This window comes from Phyllobates terribilis, unplaced genomic scaffold (genome assembly GCF_046119375.1).
Source record: "Phyllobates terribilis strain yellow unplaced genomic scaffold, ASM4611937v1 Scaffold_11__3_contigs__length_659146591, whole genome shotgun sequence".
NCBI classification, from domain to species: domain Eukaryota; kingdom Metazoa; phylum Chordata; class Amphibia; order Anura; family Dendrobatidae; genus Phyllobates; species Phyllobates terribilis.
This window is the reverse complement of record NW_027362771.1, coordinates 146,959,937-146,977,709: the sequence shown is the minus strand read 5'-3', so window position 1 is coordinate 146,977,709 and position 17,773 is coordinate 146,959,937.

The window sequence follows — 17,773 nt, the reverse complement described above, 5'->3', positions numbered from 1 at the left end:
CGAGTCACTGCCACTGTGACACCCCCAGCACTGATCGGCCCGGCTACCGAGTACCCCACGGCCCAGGGGGCGCGTCACATATTGGCATACATTGCATCTGCTCAATGCACATTTGCAGCACTGATTTGAGCTCCACCTACTGTTTTTGCACATTTATTGCAAGTTTGGTATAAAGTCTGGTCTGTTACATGTTGCCTCAGTCGTCCTATGAATAAGGATGTTGTATACACCAGAAACGCGTCAGGTTTCTGAGGTTTCATTTTAGCATGTTTTAGTTTTTTTTCAATAAAGAACAATTTTTAATTATTTCCTGTTGGATGTGCCGGTGGATTTCCCTTTTCTTTTTCATTTGCTTGTGATCACCAATGGGTGTGGCACCCTCAGGATGGATTCCGGCTGGCATATGGTTTTCAAATCGACAATGTGGTAAGCTTTCTACATTTTCCCTCCCCTCCTCCCTTCTACACCAAATAATAGAATGTTGAAATTAATAGCAACTAATAGCCATGTGATAGAAAGAAGAAAAAATAATAAATGAAATGCAAGTCTAAATAAAAAGCAGAGTAAAAAGGCACAATATCTGCTCAATAGCATAATTTAAACCTATAGGGGATAATGAGTTAACAGTTAAAGAGACATGTAGATCATGAGCGCAGTCATTACATGTCTCACACTGATAACACCCCCTTTTCATTTAAAATAAGCTCTTAAGACAGGTTTTCAGGGAGATCCGTGTCCAGCCTCTCCTGATGTGCATTAATTTGGTTCAGTGGCAGATAAAACATCTGGTTCATCATGTTATATATATTTTAATCACTGCTGCCTCAGCTACCTGCCACATGCCTGGCCATGAGCTCCACCTTCTTCAATGGGGTATATTTTAAAAAAAAATGTATGCACAATGAAATTTTAGACATGTGCCATACAAGAAGCCTGTGTTACTTTGCTAAACATAGAGCAGCCAAAATGTTCTGGGCATTGTGGCTTCCTACAGTGGCCAGTTGTAGTTGATGAGGAGATAATTAGTGTGAGATTGGTTGCTTGATTCAGAGGAGCAACTTATCTGATTTTTGGCTTGTCTGATGTATGGCTTTTCTCACTCATGTTGATAAGTTATAAAAACAGATTTGCAGCTCTGAAGCTTACAAGAATAAAAGACTGAGGGCAGTGACCGGATGCTATTTACCGTCTTGTTGTTGTTGAACATGGTGTGATGTCCATTCAGTAATTGCTGTGGAGGAGATATAGGAGGAAGTTGATAAATGTCGCCTGTTGTAGGAACCAGACTTAGCCCTCAACCTAGAAGGCTTAATTAGCTGTCTTGGTTGCTGTGGTGCATCACTGCCACTCAAAACATTTACCCAGTGGGCCGTTAAAGACGTACTCTCCCTGTCCATAATTGCTGCTCCATGTGTCGATGGTGCAGTGCACTTTCGAGTTCAATGTGAAATCCAGGAAGCAGCCCACATTCTCCTGCACGTGAGAGCAGGGCCGCCATCAGGGCATTACTGTCCTTAATGGCGTATGGGGCCCGGTGAGTAGAGGGGGCCCGGTCGTTCTTTTGCTCACCAGGCCCAAGTGGCAGAATTCTGCCGATTCAGTTATGTGAACGTGCGTCCTCGGATGCACGTACACTTGAAATCTATTGCCGTGCGGGATGCTTCCCACACTGCAATAGTTAACAGCTGCCAGCCAATCACAGGCTGGCAGCTGACGTCAGCGCGCATGTCTCTGGTGTATGACGTCACTGTCATGCACCTGCGACCATGCTTTGGGTGATGGGAGAGCCTTGCGCCGCTGGAGCACTGCAAGGTAAGGAGAAACTTTTTTGGAAAGCCGCACTATGGGGGAATATGGAGACATTGGGGACGGAATGGAGACATTGGGGCAGAATGGAGACATTGGGGGGAGTATGGAGACAGTGGAGGCGGAATGGAGACAAATTGAGACATGGGGGCAGGATGGAGACAATGACGGCTGGATGGATGGAGAAATTGGGGGTAGGATGGAGACATTGGGGGCCAGATGGAGACATGGAGGCAGGATTGACACATGGGGGCAGAATGGAGATATTGGGGGCAGAATGGAGACATGGGGCAGAATGGAGGCAAATTGAGACATGGGGGCAGGATGGAGACATGGGGGCAGGATGGCGACAAATGGGGGCAGGATGGAGACAATGTGGGCAAGAATGGAGACATGGGCAGAATGGAGACAAATAGGGGCAGAATAGAGACATGGGGCAGGATGGAGACAAATGGAGAGATGGGGGCAGAATGGAGATAAATGGAGACATGGGGGCAGGATGGAGACAAATGGGGGCAGGATGGAGACAATGGGGGCAAGAATGGAGACACATAGGGGCAGAATAGAGACATGGGGCAGGATGAAGACAAATGGAGACATGGGGGCAGAATGGAGACATTGGGGAAAAATGGAGAAAAATTGAGACATGGGGGCAGGATGGAGACATTGGGGCAAGGATGTGGGACATTATTAGGGTATGTTCCCATGATCAGGAGCCGCTGTGGGTTTGATGCTGCGTGTTATGCAGCGTCAAACCCGCAGCGGCCAGCTATTACAGCATAGTGGATGGGATTTATAGAAATCCCATGTCCACTATGAGTGTCTGTGCACCTGCGGATCACCCGCGGACACTGACATGCGGCATGTCTTTCCAGACTGCAGCATGTCAATTTCTCTTGCTGAGTCGCTAGTTCCATGGAAAATGTTAATGTGTGATTGGTGAGGATGTGGTGCAGAAAGTAGTGTTTTTCCAAGAGTTGGCGGTGGGACTGTGGAAGGTTCGAGGGATGGAGCTGGAGCTAGGGTGGAGGAAGAGCTGGGGTAGAGCCTTGGCGGAGTCTCAAGGGGGCCTGAAAATTTTGCCAGTATGTAGCCCCGGAATTCCTGGTGGCAGCCCTGCGTGAGAGCACTAAGTGACTAATAAAATGGGTGTGCTCAAATTCAGCAGTTTGTGATACACACATTTTGTGAGGTAGAGAGTAACATAACATGCCTCATAAACAGCGGCAATGTATCATAGTATTGGTGTGGCATGTTTGGACATCAAATAAGACTAATGTAAGGGGAATCTGTCACCAGGTTTTTTTCTACCCCATCTGAGAGCAGCATGATGTAGGTACAGAGACAATGATTCCACTTAATCACATAAAATCACTGTGTTCTGTTGCAGAGCTAGCAGTACTCTGAATGTTGAGCCCTGTATAATGCAACCCACATCACTGATTGGCTGATTTCTTTGTACACCGTATAATGACAGAAAGCTGCTAATCAGTGGTGTGGGTGGGGTTATACAGAACATGTTGACTAGATGACAACTAGTCCTCCAGTGATAATATCTTGATGACAAGACAGTGATTGTATTAAAACAACAACATGCAGACCTGAAAGTGACCCATCATTGGAATCAGGGTCTTAGCCCCTACATCATGCTGCTCTCATAATATAAATCAAAGATGTATTAACAGATTCCCTTTATTTTTTTTCCTTTCAGCAATATTGGAAAAAGTGAGAAGTCTACTATAAGTCATAGAAGCCAGTATGATAATTGCAATATATATATAGTGTTATGGAAAATTTAAATGAATATTATCAAAATTTCACAGAAGTTAATTTACACAGTAGGGCATTTTTGAGGAGACCCTCCCTTTAAACAGTTCCATACCTACAAATTTATTACACAAAGCAAATTTTACAATAAATGGTCTAACAAGATTAGTGAATTTATTGTAAGCTATATTTTTCCATACAGTTGTGATTTCATTATATTGAAGCGTTCAGCTGCATATGTTAAAGACATTAACCAGCACTACATTGAATTAGTACCACTCGAATATGAAATTCCATTTTTATGACAGGATCCTGTGGTTTTCTTAATTTTCCTGTGTCAGCAAACTCCTTCTTGACAGATATTTTGTAAACTGCTGAAAGGAATAGAAAATTTAAAACACTGATAAAGAGTATGCATGAATCACTGCAGAAAATATGTACTGTTAAGGCCCGCAATTGTGAGATACCACATTTAATGAAATAAAAGATCTACTTATATTGTGTAGTAATATAATGTGCAATATGTATAATTACTGATTCAATAAGGAAACCCTTGTATTACACAATGACAAATCCTACCTGAATTTTAATTGTTAATTGGTCTGTCTAAAATCATTTTCTGAACAAAATGATATTGTTGAACTCCAAAGTGCATTTGCTATGAATGCTGAGATTAAAGAGGACTAGAGATGAGCGGTGTTCGACTAGAACTGTTCGCCAATCTCAAATTCGAGCTGTTTTGGGCTGTGTTCGAGTTGTTCGACGAACCCGAACGATTTGCAAAAAATTCGGCTGTTCGAGGTTATGTTCGATAACTGTTCGTGCACCAAAAGCGTGTCCTGCATGTCTGGCGCTATTTAGAGCACCAATCATGCAAGGATTGTCTGCCACTCACTGTAATGCCACAGCCATGGTGGTTGTGGCATTACAGTGATTGCCCAAATCGATGGGAACAGTGCCAACAGTGAAACATGAAAAGCCGGCAATTCAGCAGCGGCATACACCGGTACCCGACAATTTAGAACCGAAAGAATAGAGCTTCACACATAGATTAGATAGATAGAAACATGTCAGCCACATATATATGAAGTACAGTGACAGTGTTGCTTACTGTACTTGTCATTTAGTGTAAAGGATTTATCAAAAAAAATAATAGTGTTTTCATGCACCGTCTCTTTAAAAAAGCTGGCCGGCAATTCAGCAGCGGTACCCGACAATTTGGAATAGAAAGAATAGAGAATCACACATAGATTAGATAGATAGAAACATGTCAGTCACATATATATGAAGTACAGTGACAGTGTTGCTTGCTGTACTTGTCATTTAGTGTAAAGGATTTATTAAAAAAAATAATAGTGTTTTCATGCACTGTCTCTTTAAAAAAGCCGGCCGGCAATTCAGCAGCGGTATCCGACAATTTAGAATAGAAGGAATAGAGCATCACACATAGATTAGATAGATAGAAACATGTCAGTCACATATATAAGAAGTACAGTGATAGTGTTGATTACTGTACTTGTCATTTAGTGTTAAAATAAAGGATTTATTTAAAAAAAAATTGACGTGGGGTTCCCCGTAATTTTAGGCTCTAGCGGAGGTTAAGCAGACGGCTGGGGCAGATGTTTGAAGCCTGGGAAGGGGGTAATACCCACGGAGCTTCCCAGGCTACTAATATCAGCCCCCAGCGGAATACCTAGCCTTTACTAGCTATTAAAATGGGGGACCCCCCCAAAAAAAATGACGTGGGGTCCCCCCTATTTTAATAGCTAGCAAAGGCTAGGCAGACAGCTGGGGGCTGATATTAATAGCCCAGGAAGGGTGCCATGAATATTGGCCCCCTCCCAGGCTAGAAACACCAGCCGTCAGCCGCCCCAGAAATGGCGCATCCATAGGATGCGCCAATTCAGGCACTTAGCCTCGCTCTTCCCACTGCCCTGTAGCGGTGGCAGTGGGGAAATAGGGCTGGGGTTGATGTCAGCTTATAATGCCAGCTGACATCAAGCCCAGGTTAGTAATGGAGAGGCGTCTATAAGACACCCCCATTACTAACCCCATAGTCAAAGTTAAAAGAAAACACAAACACCCAGAATAAAATCCTTTAATTGAAATAAAGACACAATCCTTTATTGTTCTAAATTAAACCATACTTACCGTCACGCCCATTCCAGCTGAAGCCAACGATCTCCTGCAATAAAAGTAAAATAATAAAGCAACCTCATCCTTACCTTTCCATGGTTCCCACGACAGCTTCAGCTCTGCTACATCGAGATGACAGGCTGGACCGCAGCAGAACGCTGCCATCCAGCCTGTCATCCCGCAGACACTGAGAAGCGCAGGCATGCTTGCGCTCCTCAGTGTCTCTCTGTGATGGCATCCAGATGAGCCGACAATGAACTCGGCTCACCTCATGTACGTCACTGACAGCGTGGGAGAATTCTCCTGCATTCAGCGCTTCAGCGTGAGAATTTTCCCACGCTGTCAGTGACGTGCATGAGGTGAGCCGAGTTCATTGGACATGAATGAGCTCACCTCATGCACGTCACTGACAGCGTGGGAAAATTCTCACGCTGAAGCGCTGAGTGCAGGAGAATTTTCCCACGCTGCCAGTGACGTGCATGAGGTGAGCTCATTCATGTCCATTGAACTCAGCCTGCGCTTCTCAGTGTCTGCGGGATGACAGGCTGGATGGCAGCGTTCTCCTGCGGTCCAGCCTGTCATCTCGATGTAGCAGAGCTGAAGCTGTCGTGGGAACCATGGAAAGGTAAGGATGAGGTTGCTTTATTATTTTACTTTTATTGCAGGAGATCGTTGGCTTCAGCTGGAATGGGCGTGATGGTAAGTATGGTTTAATTTAGAACAATAAAGAATTGTGTGTTTATTTCAATTAAAGGACTTTTTTTCTGGGTGTTGTGTTTTTTTTAAATACTTTACTAGAAATTCATAGTGGTCATGTCTAATATTGGCGTGACCCCATGAATTTCGGGCTTAGGGCCAGCTGATAATGCCAAGCTGGCCCTAACCCCTTTATTACCCAGTGAGCCACCGCACCAGGGCCCTGGATGAGTTGGGTACAGCGCCAGAAGATGGCGCTTCTATGAACGCGCCATTTTCCGGGGTGGCTGCGGACTGCAATTTGCAGGGGGTGGGGCCCAGAAAGCTTGGGCCTCCCTGCGCTGCAGATTCCAGCCCCCAGCTGCCTAGTTGTACCTGGCTGGACACAAAAATAGGGCGAAGCCCCATGTATTTTTTTTTTTTAATTATTTCATGAAATTCATGAAATAATTAAGGAAAAAAGGGCTTCCCTATATTGTTGTGTCCGGCCAGATACAAATAGGCAGCTGGTGGTTGGGGGCAGCCCGTTCCTGCCTGCTGTACCTGGCTGGACACAAATATAGTGCGAACCCCCACGTCAATTTTTTTAAAAATTATTTCATGAAACTAGATGGTGGCCCGATTCTAACGCATTGGGTATTCTAGAATATGTATGCTGCAGACCCGGCGCAATCAGCAGAGCGGTGTTTAAATTTGGCGCCAAAATCGCTGACTGGTCGCGGCCAGCAACCGCGACCAATCAGCAAAGCGGTGTTGAAATTTGGCGACAATATCACTGATTGGTCACGGCCGGCGGTCGCGACTAATCAGCAGAGCGGGGTTTAAATTTTGCGCCAATAATGCTGATAGGTTGTGGTCGCGACCAATCAGCAAAGCGGTGTTTAAATTTGGCGCCAATAATGGTGATTGGTCACGACCTCGACCATTCAGCAGAGCGGTGTTTAAATTTGGCGGCAACAATGTTGATTAGTCGCGGCCGGCGGTCGCGACCAATCAGCAGAGCGGTGTTTAAATTTGGCGTCAAAATCGCTGATTGGTCGCGGAAGGCAACTGTGACCAATTAGCCGAGCAGGGTTTAAATTTGGCGCCAATACTACTGATTGGTCGCCGAGGGCGACCGCGATCAATCAGCAGAGCGGTGTTTAAATTTGGCGCCAATAATGCTGATTAGTCGCGGCCGGCATCCGCGACCAATTAGCAGAGCGGGGTTTAAATTTGGCGCCAATCTCTCTGATTGGTCGCGGCTGGAATTGGTCGCGACCAATCAGTACAGCGGTGTTTAAATGTGGAGCCAAGATGGGTGATTGGTCGCGGAGGATATTTAAATTTGGCGCCCAAATCGGTGATTGGTCACGGGCAGCACCAGCGACCAATCAGCGATTTTTAACACAAATGTCCGGACCTTTGTAACACCATGCGGATACTGTGGGGACATCAGCGGCTAGGGTGTGAAGGGAGGACCGGGGAGCGGCGCTGCGGGTCGGGATACTTCTGCTGCGAGCGCCCGCTCATGTCCCGGGTTCTTGCAGCGGAAGTATCCGCACAGGCAGCGACGCTGACATCCATGCGGCTAGGGTGTGAAGGGAGGACCGGGGAGCGGCGCTGACATCCTATGGATGCGCCATTTCTGGGGCGGCTGACGTCTGGTGTTTCTAGCCTGGGAGGGGGCCAATATTCATGGCTCCCTTCCTGGGCTATTAATATCAGCCCCCAGCTGTCTGCCTGGCCTTTGCTAGCTATTAAAATAGGGGGGACCCCACGTCATTTTTTGGGGGGGGGTCCCCCATTTTAATAGCTAGTAAAGGCTAGGTATTCAGCTGGGGGCTCATATTAGTAGCCTGGGAAGCTCCGTGGGTATTACCCCCTTCCCAGGCTTCAAACATCTGCCCCAGCCGTCTGCTTAACCTCCGCTAGAGCCTAAAATTACGGGGACCCCCACGCCAATTTTTTTTTTTAATAAATCCTTTATTTTAACACTAAATGACAAGTACAGTAATCAACACTGTCACTGTACTTCTTATATATGTGACTGACATGTTTCTATCTATCTAATCAATGTGTAATGCTCTATCTTTCTGTTCTAAATTGTCGGGTACAGATGCTGAATTGCCGGCTGGCTTTTTTAAAGAGACGGTGCATGAAAACACTATTATTTTTTTTAATAAATCCTTTACACTAAATGACAAGTACAGTAAGCAACACTGTCACTGTACTTCATATATATGTGACTCACACGTTTCTATCTATCTAATCTATGTGTGATTCTCTATTCCTTCTATTCTAAATTATCGGGTACAGATACTGAATTGCCGGCCGGCTTTTTTAAAGAGACAGTGCATGAAAACACTATTATTTTTTTTAATAAATCCTTTACACTAAATGACAAGTACAGTAAGTAACACTGTCACTGTACTTCATATATATGTGACTGACATGTTTCTATCTATCTAATCTATGTGTGATTCTTTATTCTTTCTATTCTAAATTGTCGGGTACTGAATTGCCGGCCGGCTTTTTTAAAGAGACGGTGCATGAAAACACTATTATTTTTTTAAATAAATCCTTTACACTAAATGACAAGTACAGTAACCAACACTATCACTGTACTTATTATATATGTGATTGGCATGTTTATATCTATCTATGTGTGAAGCTCTATTCTTTCTGTTATAAATTGTCGGGTACCGCTGCTGAATTGCCGGCCGGCTTTTTTAAAGAGACGGTGCACGAAAACACTATTATTTTTTTAAATAAATCCTTTACACTAAATGACAAGTACAGTAAGCAACACTGTCACTGTGCTTCTTATATGTGTGACTGACATGTTTCTATCTATCTAACCTATGTGTGATGCTCTATTCCTTCTTGTCTAAATTGTCGGGTACCGGTGTATGCCGCTGCTGAATTGCCGGCCGGCTTTTTTAAAGAGAGCGTCTTCTGAGCAGTTTGTCAGCTTTTGGACACCTTTGAAGGTGTTTTCTATGTCTTTCTATGTGTTTTTGTTTGCCTGCCATTGGTTTTAACGGTGTTCGACGGTGTTCTAAGGTGTTCGACGAACAGTTCGACGAACAGTTCCTCGAACATCCCGGTGTTCGACGAACCGAACCGAACCCGAACACTACGGGGGTGGCTCAACACTAAAGAGGACCTTTCACCAAATTTTTGATGTTGAACTGGACATAGGATTTAATAATAGCTGCAGAATGGTATAAAACAATTTTTGTTTTGTTTCATCTCTCTGTTGTGGAGTTATTAGCGATCAAAATTTAAGCCCAAGTGGGTGTTATAAGTGTTTTCCCTGGGGCATGTACTTCTTCCCCCTTTAAGAAGCTGGCCAATCATAAGCAGGCAGAAGCACTCAAAGGAAAGAAGAATAGGACACCATTAGAGCTTAGAGAAAGCTTCTCAGTGTGTGAGATGTAATGATACAGTTCTGATCTCTATGTCTAGCCTCGTGCATGAGTTAGTGTGGGGAATTGGCAGAGCAGCTGAGTAAAGTTGTGTCATATTGCAAACCCTTCTATCAGCTCTCTTAATTACTGAGGGTGTCAGTAATCACACTTTTGTCTGCTGTGCCCATTTAACTTTTAATCAGCAGTGAGATGAGAGCTGTCATTACATCTATGTTCTAGACTACTCCTGTGTAAAATATAATGAGACCCTACTCTGATCTCACTGTAGAGCGATTACAAGTTGAGCACAAAAGACAAAAGCGTGATTACTGTTACATCTCTGGACAGGCAGTGTGGGAGAGGGTCAGTACAGCAGAGCTGACAGTGCTATGAGGAAAGTAGCATTTCTCACATACAAAACACCCACATATTTCAGGAATTTTACAGGCGGGTGTGGCCACACCCCATCCCGCCCCATCATCTCCACATCTCTGCATATTTTGGCAGAGATAATTGAAACTAGTGTGAAAACGCTAAAAGTCTAAACATTTTTGGGCAGCCTCCCATAGCTCTAAAATGTTGCAACTTTTAAAAGATTTTCTGACAGTTTTGTGGCGTAAAAGCTTTGATGGTTTGGCCCACATGTGTATACCACCGCTTATCCTTTCAATAATTTCCATCTCTTTCCCCCTTGTTGAACATCAATATTGAGGGGGTCTAGTAATGCACTCTCTGAACAAACAATAATTAAGAGTCATTAGCCATTTGCCCGATAGCAATCTTTTTTAACTATCTTTTGTATTTCAGGATTAGGTTTATATTTGTAAATATCTATGAAAAATAACAAATTAACCGATTTAAACTCTTAAGGGTGCAGACAATTTTCAACTTCATTTTTCCTTCCCTTTTTCAAATATCCATAACTTTTTTACATTTTTTTAATCAAAATAGATGCATAAAGACTAGGGTTGAGCGAGTATGTTCTGTCCGAGTATACTCGGGCCGAGCTCTGAGTATTTATAGCTGCTCGGCGATATGGTTGAATCGCTCCGTGTGCATGATTTATGACTGTTTGACAGCTTTATTACATGTGAGGAATGTGTAAGAAATAGACATTTCTCACATGTAATAAAACTGTCAAACAGTTGCAAATCATGCACACGGGAGCGATTCAAGCATATCACCGAGCAGCTGTAAATACTCGGAGCTCGGCCCGAGCGTACTCGGCAAAAGGGTTAATAGAACATACTCGCTTAACAGTAATTTTTAAGGCTTGTGTCTGACAACAAAATATTAGTTTATACTCGAACCAGTGTTATTCTATGGGGCCACAGACAGAGGCGGTGCTAGGAAAAAAAATCCCTGCATGCCCGAGTTTGATCCAATATTCGGATCGCAATAAGCCAAGCAAGTCAAGTGCGTTTGAAATCATCTGACTGTACTCAGAAGACATTTTAGTGCAGTCAGATTTCCACTGACTGATACAATGAACAAGATGGACAAGATGGAGAATTTTTTTCTCCTTCTTCTCCTCATCCAATAAAATAAGATCACACTATACTCACACTCAGATCAAACTCTGATCAGAGTTTGAGAGTGTGTGATTTGCATAATCGACCCGATTATCTCGGATGAGAGAATATACAGTTGTTTACACCTAGCTGTAGAGGGACAAGTTTTAATTTTTAATTACACCATTCATTTAACAATATAGATGAAGGGAAAATGGCAAAAAAAAAATCACTGCCTGTTTTTAAACAATACTGTATTTTACCTAAAAAATGAATCAGCTGTGATCCCGGCTATCTTGTCTGTATACGCTTTTACTTCCTCCCCTGCCCAGGAGATGTAGTATGATCAGACCTTGTCCCTGCAAGGTCTGACACAGCCATTACACAGTACACAGCAGGGGCACATTTATAAGATTATCTTAGCACAGGAACATTTTTTAAACACATCAAATTGTGGAGTTTTCTTTTTTTCCAAGATCTGTTGATTAAAATATACTTTTGTTCGTGGCACAAACCCTTTAAATGGGTTGTCCACTGCTATTAATAATTGGCCAATCTATTTTTACGTTGAAAAGAAGTATCTTTGTAAATACCTTGCGTTGCTGTTACTGCCTGTGAGCGGCGCTATAGCTGGCCACTCACAGGCATCACGTGACCCCTCACTGATGTCACATCAAGTGAGGCGTGACTTCAGTGATGCAGTCCCGGCGGTGGATGCTGGGTTGTGGGCGGGGTTACCCCGTGCGTCACACTCAGCTTCCACCGCGCGCTTTCCCAATGAATGGGGAGAGGGAGAGCATGTGGTGGATGCAGGGTGTGACACGCGGGGTAACCCCGCCCACAGCCGAGCATCCACCGTAGAACGCAGCAATGAGTCACCCCCAGCTGCATGAACATGACGTGACATCAGTGGATGTCAGAGCCGGCTACAGCTGGGGGTCACATGATGCCTATGAGTGGCCAGCGATAGCGCCGCTCACAGGCAGTAACAGCAGCACAAGGTATTTACAAAGAAATGTATTTTCAATATAAAAATACATTGGCCAATTATCAATAGTAGTGGACAACCCCTTTAAGTATTCCTTTATTCCAGATGAAATGTTATATTTTATCTGTTTCCTTTCCTATTGACCCTCCCTTCTCTTTCCCCCTTTTTTGCTTAAAATAAATTTGTTCTTTGCTTCTGAATATTGGTTGCTTTTACTAAGAGCAATATTATGACAAAAATAGCAAAATGGAATAGCTATTATTATATTTGATAAACAATATGTACAAACTTTAATGGATGAAAAATTAACTAATTTCTAATTATTACTTTCTATCAGTATTAAAAAAGCACTCCCATCAAATTTTTTATCCTCTTAACATATTGAAATCACCATATTACATGGCACTTTGTCCTTACATTTTGCCTTTCTACCCAGTTAATTATTCTTTATTCTTTGCTCTATGTAAAAACAGAAAGCATCTTGTCAACGCATGACTCATTCCCTTCTTCAATTCCTGACTAAGTAGCTCTGCTCCTCCCCCCGCCATAGACTTTTGCAGTGACTCATAACTTGTGCAGAGAAAATTGATCTCCTGTTTCTACATAGAGCTTAGAAGAATTCAGCTAGTCTGTTTTTAATCATGTGATGTCATAGACCTAATTGAAAGCAGAAGAATTTGCTGGGTAGGCAAAGGAGGCGTAATCCAATTTTTTTGCATTTTTTTCAATTTTTTTTGTGTTTTTTTATTTCGTTATTTTTTTTATGGAATTGACTTAAAACAATCTAGAATTAACAAAACTAAAACTAGCAATCAGAGCCAGGACAAGGGGTAGGCAAGGTAGGCACCTGCCTAGGGCTCTACCTCCTGCCTATGCCAAGGGGGTCGCACTTTAAGCAAAAAATTCCTAAATGCCTGCGGCCACCTGGCACCTTCCTCTGGCAACAGACATTCAGCTCAGTGACGGGCGGGGAGCAGACACGGAGGTGAGCAATGTCAGTTACTGACACTGCTCACCCCTCTTTCTGCCTGTGATCCGGTCGTCGTTCCCTCCCTGCAATCAATTATATTCACGTTTGTCAGGCGAGAATAAACTTGCTGTGTGCTCCTTCTGGCACAGGAGCAGAGGAGCTGTAATCAGCCCCCTGTTCCGCCGGGATCTCTAGTAAGATGCAGGCCACTTCCGGCCTGCGCCTTGTCAGAGAAGGCTCAAGCAGGGTACGTTGGATGGTGCGATGGAGTGACATCATTGCACCATCCAGTGTCCACTGCTGCACTTCACGGAAGAGGAGAAGGTGGATGAGGAGCCAGGATTAGGCGATTATAAGATTTGCAGGGGGGGGCATAAAATGAGGGGCTGTGCAGAGGGGGGGATAAAATGAGGGGAGGGGCTGTGCTGATGTTGGAGGAATAAAATGAGGGCCTGTGCTGATGGGGGAATAAAATGAGGGGCTGTGGAGAGAGGGAGAATAAAACGGGGGTTGGGCAGATGGGGGAATAAAATGAGAGGCTGCACCTGATGGGGGAATAAAATGAGGGGCTGTGCTGATGGGGGAAATAAAATGAGGCGCTATGCAGGGGGGTATAAAATGAGGCGAGGGGCTGTGCTGATTGGAGGAATAAAATGAAGGGCTGTGCAGAGAGGAGGGGAGGGGCTGTGATGATGAGGGGATAAAATGAGGGGCTGTGCAGAGGGGGGGAATAAAATAAGGGGCTGTGCAGATGGGGGGAATAAAATGATGGGCTGTGAAGATGAGGAGGAATAAACTGAGGGACTGTGCAGAGAGGGGGATATAATGAGGGGCTGTGCAGAGAGGGGGACAAAATGAGGGGTTGTACAGGGGGGCATGAAATGAGAGGCAGTATGTGGAGGGCATGAAATGAGGGACTGTGCGGGGGCCATGAAATTAAGGTCTGTGAAGGGGGGACAGCAAAGTATATGAGGAGCTGTGGTGACCATGCTGTATATGGGGCTGTGGAGTTCATTATACTGGGGGCTGTGGTGATAACTGTATAGGGGGTGGTGGTGAATATCATACTGTTTGGGGTGCTGTTAGTGGGCTATAATACTGTATGGGGTGCTGTGGGGGCCATCATAGTGTACATGAGGGCTGTTTTGTACATCATACTATTTATGGGGGTCTGTGGTGTGAACATCATACCATATATGGGGTGCTGTGGAGGCCATCAAAGTATACATAGGGGCTCTTTTGGACATCATACTACTTATGGTGGTCTGTGGTGAACATCATACTATATATGGGGGCTGTGGTGGACATCATACTATACAGTATATGTGGGGCTGTGGTGGTGACCAAACCATTTATTGGCGGCATGTTGTGGATATCATAACATATGATAGGCGGCTGTGGTAACCATCATACTGTGTAGGAGAACAGTGTGAGGAGTGGTTACAGTTTGAAGAGGGCAGCGTGGTGGGCAATAAAAGGGCATAGTGTGAAAAGGGGCACAGAATTGATATGAAGAGGGGACAGCATGAAATGGGGGGCACAATATGGAGAGAGGTTAGCATCGCAGGAGGACAAGTGTGGAGATCTAGAGAGTGTACAGTAGAGTGTTAGAGAGGGGACAGCCATGGTATAGGCTGTGGTTCATAAGGGTGGACGATGTGGCGGTTATAGCTGATAATGGTAGACAGTGTGGAAGTCATATACCATAGGAGACTTATTTAGGTCATAATATGAACATATATTTTTATGCAGAGGACATTTTAATAACACTCTTATTTTTAAGGGAGGTCTGCAGAGACTAGCTGTGGATGTGAAAAGTCAACATGTCATTTAGACAAGATAGAGATGAAAAGAAAGAGATGACTCCAGAGAAGATGTAATCTATAAGGTACCGGGATGTAAATGTTTATTTGTGATACTGACTAATTCTCATTAGTACTGCGGTTCCTGTATGGTCCGCAGTCTGATGATGGCTTTTAATAACAACTCCCAGTATCTCCTTACCATTGTTAAGGACATACTGGGAGTTGTATTTTCATGCGATACAATTGTTCATGGGGCTGACTTGATATTACAATTGATTGTTTTTTTCACAAAGCTTTGTTCTTGTATTCAAGTACTCTTGGTTCTCGTCATGTATTCATGTACTTACGATGGTTCTGGTAAAATATTCAAGTACTGATGGAGGTTCTGGTGATGTAGTTAAGCACTTATGGTGGGTCTATTGATGTATTCATGTGCTGATGGTGGGTCTGGTGACATATTCATGTACTGATGGTGGTTCTGATGATGTATTTACTGATGATGTTTCTGGTGCCATATTCATATACCATTGATGGCTCTAGTGCTCTAATTATGTACTGATGATAATTTTTGCCTTCGCATTCATGTACTGATGATGGTTCTGATGATGAATATATCACCAGAATCATCATAGCTACATGAATACAGCACCAGAACAACCATCACAACATGAATGTGACAACAGACCCGGAATACATCACCAAAACCACCATCAGATTTGTACAAGCTGTATTTGTCGCATTATGGACACAAAAACCATCAGACGTATCCCTTTATTTATAGTGGAGGTCTGTGTAAATTGTCTGCAAAATATGATTGATTCTGTATCTAACTTTGAAATTGCATTCCCTGTTAAGTCACATCCCTATAATACACCACTTTTTTTTACTTTTAATTACTTTTTTGCGAAAAAGGTAACAATTCTAGTGGAAGTTGTCATCAGAGTTTGCTACCTAATCCATTGGAGGTGAATGGGGGAGATGCATGTGGACAGGTACTCTTCCACCATGTTGCTGAAACGCTGCCTCCTGCTCATACGGACCGTACCAGATGGTGGTGCCGGATGTTGTGGCATGCTCATAAAGTTTTGCCATATTTCAGCCCTGCCCCAACTACGTTGGTGACCTCCTACTCTGCCACTGCCTTGCTCTTCCACTGAGCCCCCGCTGTCAGGTGGGAAAGCCATCAGTAGTTTCTCTACCAGTGTGTGCCTGTATTTACACATTTTACAATCCTGCTCCAGTAACGGAAGTAATGATGGTACGTTGTCTTTGTAGCGGAGATCCAACAGGATGGTCACCCAGTAATCAGCACTGTTAACAATACGGTCAACTCGGTGGTCATGGCGCAGGCACAGCAGCATGTATTGGCTCATGTATGCCAGGCTGCCCAGAGGCAACGACAAGCTGTCCTCGAAGGGAGGGGTATCGTCTGGGTAATCTGCATCCCCCCAGCCAAGCTCCAGTTATGCCCATGAGCTTTTCTGACTGCCACCTTGCTGTGAACATGGTTGTTCCTCCTCCTCATCCTCCCAAGCTGTGCCCGGGCTGTACAGTTGGGTACCTTGCTGCTGTTGGGACAGTAACTCACCCTACGAGCCATGTGTGGAAAACAGGACTGATAATGGTGTGAATTGGCTCTGCTCCTCCTGCTCCTCTTCCTCCTGTGCCACCACTTCGTCCTTCATTGCCTGAATTGTTTTTTCCAGCAGGCATATAAGTGGTATAGTAGCGCTGATGATGGCATCATCAGTGCTGGCTATATTGGTGGAGTAGTCTAAGCCGCGAAACACGGCACACATGTGCGCATGGAGGCTCACTCATTGGTGGTTAAGTGGTGTTGTTCTGCAGAGCATATGAGGGGGTGACAGGGAAGGCAGAAGTGATGCTGCAGGTCAAACAGACGAGCAGCAGCAGCAGGGTGAGAACGCCCAAAAGCGCGCACACACTGCCCACACTTTCAGCAGCAGCTCTAACATATGTGGGTAGTTTTTCAGGAAGCTCTGCGCCACCAACTTTAGCACGTGCACCAGGCAAGGGATGTGCATCAAACCGGCTAGGCCCAGAACTGCTACGAGACTTCGCCCGTTATTGCACACCACCAGGCCGTGCTTGAGGTTCACCGGCACCAACCACTCATCTGTCTGCTGTTTGAATCCTGTCCACAGCTCCCTGGTCCACGTATTGGTGGCTATGTGGACCTTGTTGCTGATGGCATTGCACAGTGCACACCTGATTTTGTCTGCAACATGTGAGTAAGGACAGGGATGGCATGCCTAGAAAAGTGGTGGCTGCTGGGAACAACGTAGTGCAGGACAGCCACCGCCATCAGTGTTCTGAAACTTTTCATCTCCACCATCTGGAATGGCAGCTTTTCCAAGGCCAGTAATTTGAAAATGCTGTCATTCAGGATCATGGCTCATGGGTGGGTACGGGAGTATCTCTTCTTTCTCTAGTGGGTTTTCGGGATGGAAAGCTGAACACTTCCATGAGACGATGTGGAGATGCTCGGTTACAAATGTGGTGATGCTGTCACATCCTCTCTTTGTGGGGAGTAAGGTGGCACTCTTGATCGTGAGCGAGAGGAAGAGACTGTAGCAAAAGAGGGAGCAGGAAGAAGCTGAGATCTGTCATTATTTTTAAGGTGTGTACTCCACTGCACCTCATGCTTGGAATTCAGATGCCTCATCATGCAGGTGGTGCTC